At 43.2% G+C, this 14,388-nt stretch overlaps 1 long non-coding RNA gene across 1 annotated transcript; it reads right to left on the minus strand.

Annotated features, from left to right (window-relative positions):
• Window positions 1-5,871: 5,871 nt before the first annotated feature.
• On the minus strand, window positions 5,872-7,796 carry LOC133221034 (uncharacterized). The gene is made up of 2 exons (XR_009727870.1): window positions 7,664-7,796; window positions 5,872-7,117 (listed from the first exon to the last, which is right to left on the minus strand). It is a non-coding gene; the product is annotated as an uncharacterized LOC133221034 (long non-coding RNA).
• Window positions 7,797-14,388: the final 6,592 nt, after the last annotated feature.

Below are 14,388 nucleotides of genomic sequence, written 5' to 3' on the forward strand. Positions count from 1 at the left end.
GCAGGCATAGGTCTCTCCTCATTGCCTTCATCCCCTGCTGCATCACTGTAACCCCCCAGCTGTCTTACTCCTCGTCTTCATTACCATCCTCACCAAAGTGCTGTGCCTCTCTCTTGCTCTTCTTATTGTTTATCTGAAGGATCTGAAGGTTGGGCAAAGCTCCCACAAAGCATGCTTCCAGAAACCTGTGGCAAATGGACCATAGTAGTGGAAGCTGCATGCCTGGCTTGAGCTGCTGCCACCCAGGTGGATTCAATTTCTAATGAATTCCAGCACAAACAGAGGGGTTTGTGGTTTGTTGTTTTTGTTTTTCAAGAGATCTGTAACTACGAAATGCCAAGCAATACCCACTGTACTTCACACTGCTCCTGGTTACTCAAGCAGCTCATCAGTTTACCTCCTAAAACCGGTATGCGAACCCTTGGCAGTACCTCCTGGGAGCTGGAGCCCCTGAAGGAAGGCAGAGGTGCTGCTGTAGGAGGATGCTCCCACAGAAGGGAAGGGGACACTGATTCCTAGGATGGAGAAAGGTTTTTTACATGCCTTCAATGCCAGTCTGGCATATTAGTGGGAACAATGCTCCTGAGCGTTGTGAGTGAAGCTGGAGCAAGGGCTGTGTCTGCCTTCACTGCCATTGCTTGTCTCTCTACACTGTAAGCTTTGGCTTGACAGCCAGGTTCTCATCATCTAATGCTCACTCATTAGGGAGCAAACATCCCAATGAGCTGGCTGACTTCTACAGTAAGCAAAAGCAGTTTAATACAGTGATGGTATAAAGTGAAATGCCAAGCACTTCCCAATGTTCTTCAAAATCACATCGTGCTCTTGTCTCTGGAGAACAACGGTGTCATGAGGAAGAGATCACTAACCCTGCAGAAGGTTTTTCAGGCAGGAACACAGAATTGCACATAATTGGATCCTTGTGCCACTACGTATTATTAATTTGGGGTTTTTAATGCCAGTGAAAACTGTTCCTTAAGCCTTGACAGAAATCCTCTCTGGGCCTCTTCACTGAATGCCTTTTTCTTAATAGTTCTGACTGCTCATGCTAATCTGCCATGGGACAGATACCAGAGCAGCTGGTAAAAAGCACCTTGGATAGAAAAATGTAACATTCTTTGAGAGTATTTCCTTTTTAAACATCTACAGTTCTGCAGGAAACACCTGAAGTAGGACTGAAATTAGGACCTGATATGCAGGGTATGCCAATTTACAGGTGGTTTGAGCTGCTGAAGCCTCCCCTTTTGTTCTGTAATCCATATGATGCAGCCTTGTTTTTCTGGATCTGCTCATTGTGCCTCAGACACTCCACAGTTTGGTTAGATACCCAGAGGTGGCAGGTAGTCCACAAGCTAGAAAAGGAAGCTATGTCCCTCTCTCCTGCCCATGTGTTCCTGCGTGCCCCCAGAAAACCTGTCATTTTATGGATTAGTATTCTGCCAATTTAATGAGCTAGACAAAAGTGCTGGAGCCAGTGCAGGGAAGCAGGGAAGGGAAGGGGCAGGGCAGGACCGTGTCACTCAGAGCCATCCATCTGCCGGGTGGCTCAGGCAGTGCTCCAGGCTGTGCCCAAAGCAGTGAGGAAGAGCTCCACTGCACAAGTTAGGCAGCTCCAGGAAAGGTCCAGCTGTGTGACACACACAGGTGACACCCTCTTACAAATATTTGTATCTCTTCTGTACCCCAAGGAAAGGGGCTTGGACAGGTTTGCAGATGGTCAGGAAAACTACAGCCCCTCTCTCCTCCTTTGAGCGCTCTTCAGAAAGATATAACAAGTACCAGCAAGAAAGCTGCTTAGAGACTTCAGCCATAAAGTAGGGCAGAACTGGAAATTATCCTCACTGTTTCTTTCTTTTAAATTATCCCAGGTAGAATTACAAACCCATATGGACATTTGGTTCATTTAAAGAGCTTCTTCATAACTTAGATAATTACACACCCAGAGAGTGTATTCAGCAGAGAGAGCAGCTGAGATGTCCACCTGCCCTCTTCTCAAGGCAAGCAGAAACTGGACTGACAGTTCATTAGAATCTCCATATAGTAAATTTTGCAACTAAATCTTTGAATTCCAAGTCACTGACAACTGCTAAGCTAACATTATCACATATAACAGTAACAGTGGGAAGGGATAAGCCCTGGAAGAGTGGCAAAAGGGGGGGGGGGGGGGGCCAGGAAAATACATCTATCTCTGTGGTATGTCTCTGATTTAAAACAAGATTGGCTTTTTGACCCATTTTTTTCTGACTATTCTGTAGACAAGAGTGAAAAGCAGCCACAAAGCCTTGCTCTGGTCTGCTAAGGAATATATCATTTTAAAAGAAAGTGATTCAATATGAGCCTCCTTCATATATATTTAGGAATTTATAAAACATATACATATAAAAAGCCTCTCACCTCCCAGTGATAATGTGAATCACTCTAATATGTTAATGATGACCATCGTTAAGAAAGCTAATGTTAAATAATTGTTCTGTAAGAGGAACAAATCATTCAGGATATAATACGGAGCCTACAGAGAGAAAACAGACCAGCTGCCTTTTCACTGAACACTGTGGAATGCTTACATGGAAAGAGGCAGTGGATTCTGGGAAAAATTGTGTTTTGCTGGGTAATTAAAGTTGTTATGCATATTAATTTTGCCTAGTCAGGTTTAAATTTGCTACTTCTCTCAGCATGTTTGAATTTACAATGTTTGTGGCATTCTTTTATGGCTATAAAACTGCGCAGAGGTTGGTGGATAATTAGTGGGCCAAATGCTGCTGTTTCAGTCCACTCTTGGGAGAACAGAAGAGGTTGGGAAAAAAGACTCAGGCTTTTCCCCCTTTCCATTATAGCAGCTTCCCACATGAATGATAGTCTGCTGCTTTGCCCAAGCCCTTCCTCCCAAACAAATAAAAAATAAACAGAAATCCTCAAGCGGCAGATGTGCAAAATCCACGCTCAGAGGCATCATCCCGGATGCATTCAGTTGTTTCTCATAGGGCACTGATGGAACCGTGAGCTTTTGTAAATGTGGATCAAGAAAGTGGCACAGGAACTGCTCAAACATCTCTGCTGTCTGTGTACCTGTGGTAATTTTGCTTTTGGTGCCACAGTAACTGAAATCTGCTCAGGGCAGTGTTCATCACCAAAGGCGCTTTCTGAGTCTCTATAGGCAGCCTTCTGCTGACAAACATGATGAAATATTTACTCCCTACTGCATTCAGCAACAGGAGCTAAGTTTTCCTCGTGCTTGCTGCTATTATACTGAAGCCAGCTTTTTGCAGAACCAGTAGCATAGGGATGCTCTGAATGCTTGTGTGGTAGTGCTAATGTGACATAAATCAATAAGCGATGCCATTAAGTAAAGACTCCCCTAAAAGTTCTGTTCCAAAACAAGGTGAAGCACTGTTTCAAAAGAATATACAAGCATAGCTGTATTGAAAGCAGACATGCTGTATTAACAGCTTGGCTGCTTTCACAGGGAAGTATAGTGGCATAACTGTCTGTCAGGGTTTACCCAGTTTCCATTCAAGGGATATGTGGCCTTTGACCACCTGGTATCCTTTTCCAAATGCTGCCATTGCAACCTCCTGAAGTGCATCGTTATAACTGAAATAAAACAGCATTTGCTTGATGAGCAATACAACTGAACAAACCAGTCATATTAGGATAATTTTGCTTTGTTTTGCTCTCGAAAATTTGTTTAGCAAACTCAGATTTGAAACGTGCTCAGTTAAGAACATAATGGGTGTTTTACACAATCACTTTTTCTCTTGTGGTTTATAAAAACTGTGGTTATTATTCTTCATACAACTGACTGTACTCACCTCCATTTTATTGTCATGGGCACAATGAACAGTGTTTGTCTCTGGTTTCCCAGCAATTATGAGGCAGCCTTTTGCAAGAGTCTTTTAAGGCTTATGTAGGGCATTCTGTGACAGCATTCTGGAGAGCCTTGCACCAGCTCTTTGTTACAAGAAACTCTGTCAGCTACTCAGTGGCTGAGCCACATGAACCAGGCTTCTTTGTATGGCAGCAGTCGTCTCAGTCACAGTGATGGATGGGCACTGGTTTTGATCATATGCTCAAACAGAGCTCTCCATGTTCTTGGGTAATCACTTGCCTAACAACGTGCCCATTTATGATGCTTAAATACCCTGAACTGTCTTAGGGCTCCCATGACTGACTAAAATACCGTGCTCAGAGAAAGCCAAGGATAAAGGTGCTGGACTTACTTAAACTGCATGTCAGCTGGCCAATGAAGAACTAGGCAGGTGTTGTCTGTATTTAAAGACAAACCCAAAAATAAACAGTTGAATTGGTTTAACTGAAAAGTTAAGCTGAACAACTGTGTGCAGACTCCCTTGGGCTGGTTTTAATCAAGCTAATATTCACGTGACTTAACCAATCAGAACCAGTCTAAGATCAAAGCAATATAAACAATTCATCCTGAAATCAGAGTTTCCACCCAGAGAGTAGTGGTAGCTTAACCAAATTGTTTTCAGTGGAGAGCAGAGGGTTGTACCCTTGACCTGGGGAAGGCTCTAGCCTGAACTGTCTGATGACCCATTCTGGTTTCCTTACAGCTTTCATTTTCCCAACAGGAGAGTAAGATGCTCGTTTTTCTCCTACAGCTTGTCGTTGATGAGCTCGCTCATACACAGCAGTCAATGGCACCTGCTGGAGCATTTCAGTGCCTCTTGCACACTTTTGGCTAATTACCAGTCCCACTTTCATTAACGTGGCTTGCAACTGCCAAAGGCCCTTCCCGTCACACAGTCCCCAGCACCACACTGCAGCTTTGCTCTATCGTTTGGGTTTGGGAAACTTTAAACCCTTGCATGTAGAGCTGGGTAAGAACCGCCCTCCACAGAGAACTGCTCTCGTTCCATCAAGTAAAACACTGTCTTAATCTTTAATTCAAGGCTGTCTTTTGAGGATCACAGCCCCAGCTCAGGAACAAAGTGAGCCTGACAACAGTCAGAGGCAGAAGATGAAATATTAATCCATGCTTTCATGACATCCAGGCTGGATTACAGTAATTCCCTGTCTGCAGGTCTTCCCAAGGCCGCCTGCCGTAAAACACAGCTCAAACAGAAGTAAGCCATGGGATTTAACCAAGTACTGCAGGCATACATTCTACCTCCCAGCCACCAAGTTTGGGGCTTGCTTGGAGACCTCTATTCCTTCTTTATCTCCAGGTACGCTCTTCAACTGTTAGGAGCACATCCATAACTGTAGCTATTTTTAGTCACTAAAAAAAGGTCTCAGCTTCAGGATGTGTCTACCTGTCCCAGAAAGTAAAAACATGTAGAAAATCTATAAACATGGAAGGCAAAATCTTCAAACATAGTAGGCAAGCTCTGTCTCTTTCCTTCCTAAGACCATCCTCCCAGGACATTGGATGTGTGCTATATTTGTCAGGATTGAGTGGTACTTCCTGAGGGCAAGAATTAGTTAAATTGGAAAAGCAACAAAATTAGGCCCTTGTGAAGAGCTGACTGCTGTACACCAGTTGGCTAGGATATGACCAAAGTAAAGAGAATGTGTGGTTGGATGAGAGAAAGGAAACAACCACCACAGGGGAATATGGCTGAAGAAAACACTGAGGGAAGAAAACAGAATAAAGCCAGTATCACAACACGAGTCTCCAGAAGCATCAAGGCCACAGTGGTTCCTGTGTTGACACATACTGGATAGACTGGAAGGCTGGTTCCAGCCAGATTTGTTTGTTTGCTCTGTGCATCAGTCTCCCCAGCATATTCAGACAGAAATATATTCCTAAATCCCAAGTTAACTCATAAGGTCAGCTTTTGGTTATCAGGTAATGAGGGAAAATGATGAATGGGAAACCCCATAGAAAAAAAATCCCACATGATGGAAACAATGTCAATCAAGCAAACAGAGCACATGTCATTTATTGGCTTTGGAAAACCATGTAAAGTTCTTTACAGATGGTAGAGGCATGGACAGTAGGGGTCAGAGAGAAGCCTGGGGCAATCCCGATGGAAGTCTGCAGATCTCAAATGATGGTGATGCTGGACACATCCATAACATAGATCATCTGCTGCTCATGGCTAGAGGGTGGCTGAACCTCTGCAGCTTCAGAAGGCAAAGACACGCGAGAGTGCTTGTTCATTCCTCACAGTATAAAACATACTGTTAAAGGTGTCATCCTTCAAAGACCTTCAAAACATGAAAAAAACAAAGTAAATACAACTCTTGGAGTAATGGGAAACTGATAGTATCTTTGGCCTGTTTTTCACACCAAGTGCTTTCTTTCAGTAAATGAGTATTTGCTGTATAGCAAAAAGTACACTGAGAGCTTTGCCTAGAAATACAAGACTAAGAAAGCTTTGCCTCCTACACTACCATTATGCCATAATTTTCTGAAGAGTTACAGCTTTTGCTATTTAACAGTGGGCTATTTAACAGATTTATGAAGTTATGAAAGTGAAAGCCAGGTCCATGCAGTCTAAATGCCATTAAATCCCTGTGTTGCCATTTGCCATTAGCTGGGCACTTATAAAGCCTTGTGCCAGCTAAGAAGACGTATCAGGGAACAACACTTAGAAGGAATTTAAATGAACCTGGGGCAGAAGGGAGGAGGGAGAAGTGGTGGCATCAACCCAGCGGCAGCAAGTCAAACAAAGCCAAGTTCCAATTTAAGTGGTAATTCTCCACCAGTTATTTAAAAATCATGTTCATGTATGCACATGAATCTTCTTAGACAATTGTGGGTTTGCACAGACCCCAGATAGCCAGGGAAGAGCAGAAGAAAGCAGCATTTCATTCACTCATGGCCTGAAGGTCTCTCCCCTGTGCCAGAGCAGGCATGCCAGCCATGTCACAGTTATCAAACCCAGACATGTGACAATAAAGTTTGCAAAACGTGTATGAGATGCTCTGAGCACACACCGATAAATGCATAAGAAAAATAGCAGATATGTCACCAGTTTTAGTCTGGGCAAGACTGCTTTTTAATTAGTCCATGCAGTATTCAAGCATCAGCTTGTCTTTGTGCCTTTGAACTTGACTGGAAACATAGCTGAGGCAGGAGAAGTTTTGATGGGATTGTAAAAAGTTCCTAGGCACCAAGATTCATGAGTGAGCATGATGTGTGTGGGGATGTGTCCTGGGTTCAGCAGTAGCAGTCATTTTTCTCCTTCTTAGTAGCTGGTGCAGTGCTGTGTTTTTGACTTTCAGCCTGGGAACAGCGCTGATAACACCGATGTTTTAGTTAGTGCTCAAATGTTTGGTCTGACCAAGGACATTGTGAGCCTCATGCTCTGCCAGGGAGGAGGGGAAGCCAGGAGGAAGAGACAGGACACCTGACCCAAACTGACCAAAGAGGTATTCCATACCACAGCACGTCATGCCTAGGATGTAACTGAGAGTTACATGGAAGGGCTGGTTCACTGCTCGGTCGGGCTGGGTTTCGACGGGTGGTATTGTATTCTCTCCCCTTGTTATTTCCCTTATCATTATTATTATTGGTGGTAGCAGCAGTGGTTTGTGTTATACCTTAGTTACTGGACTGCTCTTATCTCACCCCATGGGAGTTACATTCTTTCGATTCTCTTCCCCATCCCTCCAGGAGTGGTGGGAGTAAGGGGGCAGTAAGAGAGTGGCTGCATGGTTCTGGGTTGCCGACTGGGCTTAAACCACGACAGGATGCCACAGGCAGCTGAGACTAAACCCTGTCACAGGCTGGAGGAAACACAACCCTTTCTCATCTAATTTATACGAAGTTACTGAACTAAATATAAAAATAAAGACTATGGTCAGTACAGTGGTCAACCACAACATGGCATGACAGCCTGTCCTTGAGTGTGCCAGCACTGGGAAGTGAGATGCCAGCAGATGGGACAGGCCCACATATTTTGCACTGCTGCCTCTGAATGACTGCAGTCCAATCGGTTTTGCTTACAAGTCCCTCCTCCTACTCCTTAGTTGGTGTTTTTTGCAGAATCTTTCCTTCTCTTTCTTTTCTCCCTTGTTGTTCCTGATGGGAAAGACTGTGAAGACAGAAAATGTCTCCCCCAAATCTGCACTGATCACATTGCTGTGACATACCAACTAACTCCAGCAGATGCTGTCAGCAAGCTGCACTGAGATAGAAGATTTGCTTTTAAGAGGCATTTCTGTCAAGTTTGCAGAGTAAAACCAAGTTCACTTCTCCTTTCACACTTGCAGAGCTTTTGCTGCACGGTTGATGGAAAGCAAAAAGCCTTCAGCTGTGTTGTTATTAATGCCAGCAAATATGGCTGAAACTACACAGGGCTCATATTCGTTGCTTGTAGCTTGTATTACCCATTAAAACTATAATGCTATCAAAGTAATATTCTCCATTTACATCAGCTCTAGCATTTTAACTTGAGTACTTATTATAAGCTATCAAAATACAGTGGCCCATAAGGAATACAAAGGTGCCATCCTTATTTAGAGACCTTTCAGAATACCAGTTCTAGGTCACAAATGCTATTTAGAATTGCTTTTCAGGGTAATTGGTACCTCTCTTCTTCCTGAAGTGCTGTGCTTTAATCTTTTCACTCTATAATCTCAGCTCCTTACGAACAGCCACAGAAATATTTGTATTTTCAGAAGACAAAGGACAATAAATCAAGAGTGAAGTTCCCGCTTGATTCTAGCTATTAAAATCATTTCAAAAGTATCTCCAGGCTGAGCAGATATCATGACTACTGCTTGTTTGATTATAGGCAAGCAATAACTATGTGAAGGAGAAACTGTAGAGCAGAAACACTAGGACTGCTTTTGTAAATTAACATGGGGTTTATATCATCCCTCAGAGAATGGCTGTGGTAGGGCTTACGTTTGTTTCTGTTGAAACAGATTGTACACTCATTACCGGGAACTGCAAAATTAGGATATATTCCCATAGTTATTAAAACCAGGTAATACTGAATTATGCAACACATATACGTAAGGATGTACATGTAGACCTGTGTGTTACAATAGTGATTTTTTCCTTCTTCCTACCTAGTAAGCTAATTTACTCTGAAGCATTTTGTTCAATTGTTTTCAAAATAACTCAGGTTTGAAATAACTACTATTTCAAAATAACTCAGGTTTTCACTCATACCATCTTTTCTTCTAAACTTGCAGTTCCAGTAAGAAGCACCCCACAGACACATGCTCCTTCTTCCAAAGAGCTCTGTTGAATTCCAGTCCCCTGTTTTCAAAATCACAGGGCCTACACAATGACAGGCTGGGGTCATATTTTGCACAACAAATTACATATCACTCCCCGTATCCAGGGCTTTACAACACATTTATAAGTCAGCAAATAAGCCAACCTTTAATAAGTGCCTTAGTAGCCTCCAAACTGCAGAACTGGAGATGGGACATAGTCATGTAGCACTGACACTCTTCTGCAGAGGAAACAACTCACATTAGGCAAAGGATCTGCCTGCAAGTCTCCTCCACCATTTTTCAGGTTGATATGCCTTATGCCGTTTGAGAAGAAAGATGTTTGGAGGTTCATACCTCATGGAAAATATCTAGTTTGACACTCCACTCCTGCAAAATAAATCTGAAGTTAACTTCAGTGATACCAAGGAATGAAGGTGACAGGACTCTTGTAAAGACAAAGTAGAAATCCTCCTTGAAAGATAGGTGGCCTGCATGGGATGGTACAAAAACATGCCTTGAAGAAACCTACATCTGTAGGAATCCTAAATCTCCCAGGAGAGATCTATTCAGATACCATTGGTAACATTTTCTATACGTTCAAGTTATAGTTTCTGCCCTTGAAGATTCTGCCTTTGAACCTGCTCCCACTGAACAAATGAATACCTGTTGCAAAGGACTGACCGTCAGAGAGTTAGGCATACCTTGCACAATGGCAGCCAGAAAAAAACCTGCATTTATAAACAGAGTGAACGTATGAAGCTAAAAGAGAGGAATATTATGAATCATAATAAATAGTCAGATCCCCCTCTATACTTTCTATAAATATTTATCTTAGAAACAATTGGCTAATGGTGAACCAGCAATTAGCATGCAAAGTAGAGCTCTCATACTATGAAGTATAGGTTTCCAGTGTGTATGCTGTAGGAGCTATTTGGCACAGTGAAAAGGAAGGCTGTGTGTTTAACAAATGGACTCATAATAAGCTCAGTTGAAAAGCTTATTTAAGGCTTCAGCCTTTCATTCCAGACCCCTCCAGCTGTCAAAATTCTCACATCAGCAGTAGGCTAATGTTTATTATGTTCTGGGTGATAAATCAGGCCCTAAAAGAGAATTTTTGCATTTGATATTCATCATCTTTTATCCAGAGAGCAGGAATTAGGTAAGGAATTAGCACAAAAAGATTTTACACATGAAAAGCTGCCTGCAAAGAGGATGTTAAAGGTGTTTAGCCAAACTGTGTGTTCCAAGGAATCCGATCTCACGTTGCTTAATGCTTCTGGGATGAATAAAATGTTGTATCTTAGTTTCTACAATTGACTGTTCTCTCTCTTTGTAGGCACATGCATACTAGAATATTAATTAGGTCTCAGTTCGACTAGACTATGTCTCAGTTCCACATTCTGCGTAAGCATACACCCAGTGCTGGCTTTTGCAGCAAGAAGAGATAATATATATTCCTTTATGCTGAGCTTTGTAGGTTAAAAGAACCGGGGTTTGTCAAAATACATTTAATTTGAAGATTTGCCTCATCTGAAGGTCTCTCCCATGCAAAAAGATTCAAGGATGTATAAATTTACAAATCAATGAATTGTACTTTCAGTATACAATTAAGCAGTGGAAATTGAGGTCACTGAACAGCATCAGAAATGGTCAGTATCCAGTTCTGAAATGCTCAGTTTCTTTTCTCTCATCATCTTTTAACAACAGCTTCATAGAGCACAACTGAATCCAATTCCCTGCTGATCCACATACTATTCTAGTTTTAATACTTGAGGGTTTACTGCTTTAGTCACAGCTCCTGTTCACTGCAGATTTAAATACATCAAAAAATAAAATGAAGTGCACAACACTTCACCAGCACATGCCCCAGTCTGCTAGTCTTCCAAGAAGCAAAGCTACAACACCTTAAGCATCCTTAACGTTCCCCATCACGTTGTTACCCATCCTACCCACCCTGCCACTGGGGACAGACCTGCTTGGAGCAGCAGCTTGGAGCTGAGAACCAGAGCTCCACTCAGCCCACGTTTCTGTGATACCTCAGTAACACACACCAGGACATCAGAGGCAGGTGAAAAAGGGTCCGTATCACAGAATCCCAGAATCCCAAGGGTTGGAAGGGACCTCAAAAGATCATCTAGTCCAACCCCCCTGCAAGAGCAGCTTAACCTAGAGTACATCACATAGGAACTTGTCCAGGTGGGCCTTGAATATCTCCAACATAGGAGACTTTACAACCCTCCTGGGCAACCTGTTCCAGTGCTCTGTCACTCTCACAGTAAAAAAATTTTTCCTGCTGTTCACATGGAAGCTCCTATGCTTCAGTTTACACCCACTGCCCCTTGTCCTATCACTGGACATCACTGAAAAAGACCTAGCTCCATCATCCTGACACTCACCCTTTACATATTTGTAAACATTGATGAGGTCACCCCTCAGTCTCCTCTTCTTCAAACTACAGAGACCCAGCTCCCTCAGTCTTTCCTCATAAGGGAGATGCTCCACTCCCTTAATCATCTTTGTGGCTCTGCGCTGGACTCTTTCAAGCAGTTCCCTGGCCTTCTTGAACTGAGGGGCCCAGAACTGGATGCAATATTCCAGATGCGGCCTAACCAAGGCAGAATAGAGGGGGAGGAGAACCTCTCTTGACCTACTAACCACACCCTTTCTAATGCACCCCAGGATGCCATTTGCCTTCTTGGCCACAAGGGCACATCGCTGGCTCATGGTCATCCTCCTATCCACCAGGACCCCCAGCTCCCTTTCCCTTCGCTACTTTCCAGCAGGTCAGTCCCCAACCTGTACTGGTACATGGGGTTGTTCTTCCCCATATGCAAGACTCTACACTTGCCCTTGTTGAATTTCATCAAACTTCTCTCCGCCCAACTCTCCAGCCTGTCCAGGTCTCGCTGGATGGCAGCACAGCCTTCTGGTGTGTCAGCCATTCCTCCCAGTTTAGTGTCATCAGTGAACTTGCTGAGAATACACTCGGTTCCCTCATCCAGGTCGTTGATGAAAATATTATCCAGCACTGGTCCCAGCACCGCCCCCAGAGGGACTCCACTAGTCACAGACCTCCAGCTAGATTCTGCACCATCGATCACAACTCTCTGCCTTCTTCCTTTCAACCACTTCTTGATCCACCTCACTACCTGATCGTCAAGCCCAGACTTCCTTAGCTTATCTATGAGGATGCTGTGGGAGACAGTATCAAATGCCTTACTGATGTCAAGAAAAACCACATCTACCGCTCTACCATCATCCATTCACCTAGTTACTTCCTCATAGAAGGCTATAAGGTTGGTCAAACATGACTTCCCCTTGGTAAAACCACGTTGGCTGCTCTTAATGACCCCCTCATCCTTGATATGTCTAGAGATGGTGTCAAGAATAAGTTGTTCCATCACCTTTCCAGGGACGGAGGTAAGGCTGACCGGTCTATAATTACCCGGGTCCTCCTTCTTGCCCTTCTTATAGACTGGTGTGACATTTGCCATCCTCCAATCCTCAGGCACCTCTCCTGTTTCCCACGACTTACCAAAGATGATGGAGAGTGGCCGAGCAATGACCTCTGCCAGCTCCCTCAGCACCCGTGGGTGCATTCCGTCTGGACCCATTGCTCCTTGTCCATGGCTCCTGTTTGTGAAAACCTGCTCTGAATGCACAGAAACAATCATGGATTAGAACAGCTTTTTAAAGAAATAAACCGTGAGGTCAGCAGAACATAAGCGAAGGTTAACTTACTGCAGAGTGATACATCAATCACTTTAAAAAATGAAATGGAGCCTAGGATTAGGTGTACATGACTTTAGAAACAAAGGTGTTTTTTAAACACTAAGCAAAGTGATCAGATAAATACAGTAGGCTCACAAGGAAGTGTAAAACAGGGAGAAAACTGATGTCTCCCTTCCGGCCCAAACAGTGGCACTCTGGTGCAACTTTACTCAGAGTGGAATTGAATGCACCTGTGGTTCCAGTCATGTCTGAAACATGGTGAGGTTCTAGTTATTTCAAGTTGCTGGCAGCTTGCATAGATTACTAGCTAACTTTTGCTTTTCATTTAAACTAAATCTGCTGCTCTGTATTTCAAGAGATGTTGATTTAAGAGGGAAGCCAGGTTAGTTGCTGTGCTCTCCAGTGCACTTGCTCCTCCCTATGTAAGAAAGTGATTATCCTTAAGGTGCTATTAGATACCCATTGACACCTGAGACAGCCCATCAAAAACAGCTTCTAAGAAGTTATTTCACATACCTTCATAATGCACTGCATATTTGTCAGCTAGAAAGAACGACAAACAACACTTTGCTGAACAAGCATTAGTCCCAACAATGTGAGAATACACCAAGGGTAGCACACATGTCCTTACTGTTGGCTACAGAGAGCTCACAGCTCGTTAACAGCTAAACAGTTTTTATAATCCTTAAAATCACTGTGGATTACAAATGCCTTTCTTTCGCTAAAGCCAGGAGTGACCTACAGAATGCCAGCCTCTCCAGGTTTCTAAAAATAGCTCCAACACAAGCTGGGCCACAGAGATTATATTACAGGGCTTCTTTCAAGGTCGCTTGCGAGATCCACACTTGCAATGGCTTTAGTGGCCGTGTTTCAGTTTTGTCCCTGGCAGCGTTGGGAGTGTGCTTTGCAAAAAGCCATCAGCATCCATGCATGCCTGTCAGCCCCGAGCAGTAATGAATTACTTTCTCACAAAAAGCCATTGTATTCTTTTTCTCGCCTCAGATCAGGATCCTGAAGGGAAGGGAAGCAGTTTCTGCAACAGAATTGACTTCTTTGTTCATGGAGAGCTTTGTAAAATACAGCCCATTCCAGAGGGCTTCCCTGTCTACATACTAGTGCTACCATTTTATGAGAAGACTCAAAAAGCAGTATTACACTGCATGCAGTCTTTTTTTCTCAAAAAAAGGAAAAACAATAAATGCACATTCTTGAAGGAGACCCAAGAGCACAGCAACAAGCAAAACACAAACCTCCACCTTCCTAAGACAAGTGTGTGTGCGCCAGCAGTGCGACACAGAAATTCCGATAAAAGGAAGAATTCTTTAGGAAAGCAAATCAGGTACTTGGTAATTACCAATTATTAATACACCATCACTTGGTAATTACCAATTATTAATATACCATGATGTCTTATGTAAACTATGTAATACAATCATGCACCGCACTTACCAAAGGCTACAGCTAGAGGGCAGGGTTATATTACCCATCTGTTGAAGAAATCTGATTAAGATTTACCACTGT

This window comes from Neopsephotus bourkii, unplaced genomic scaffold, assembly GCF_033783945.1.
Source record: "Neopsephotus bourkii isolate Nb327-2 ecotype Australia unplaced genomic scaffold, CSIRO-AGI_Nbou_v1 NB_1508, whole genome shotgun sequence".
NCBI classification, from domain to species: Eukaryota; Metazoa; Chordata; class Aves; order Psittaciformes; family Psittacidae; genus Neopsephotus; species Neopsephotus bourkii.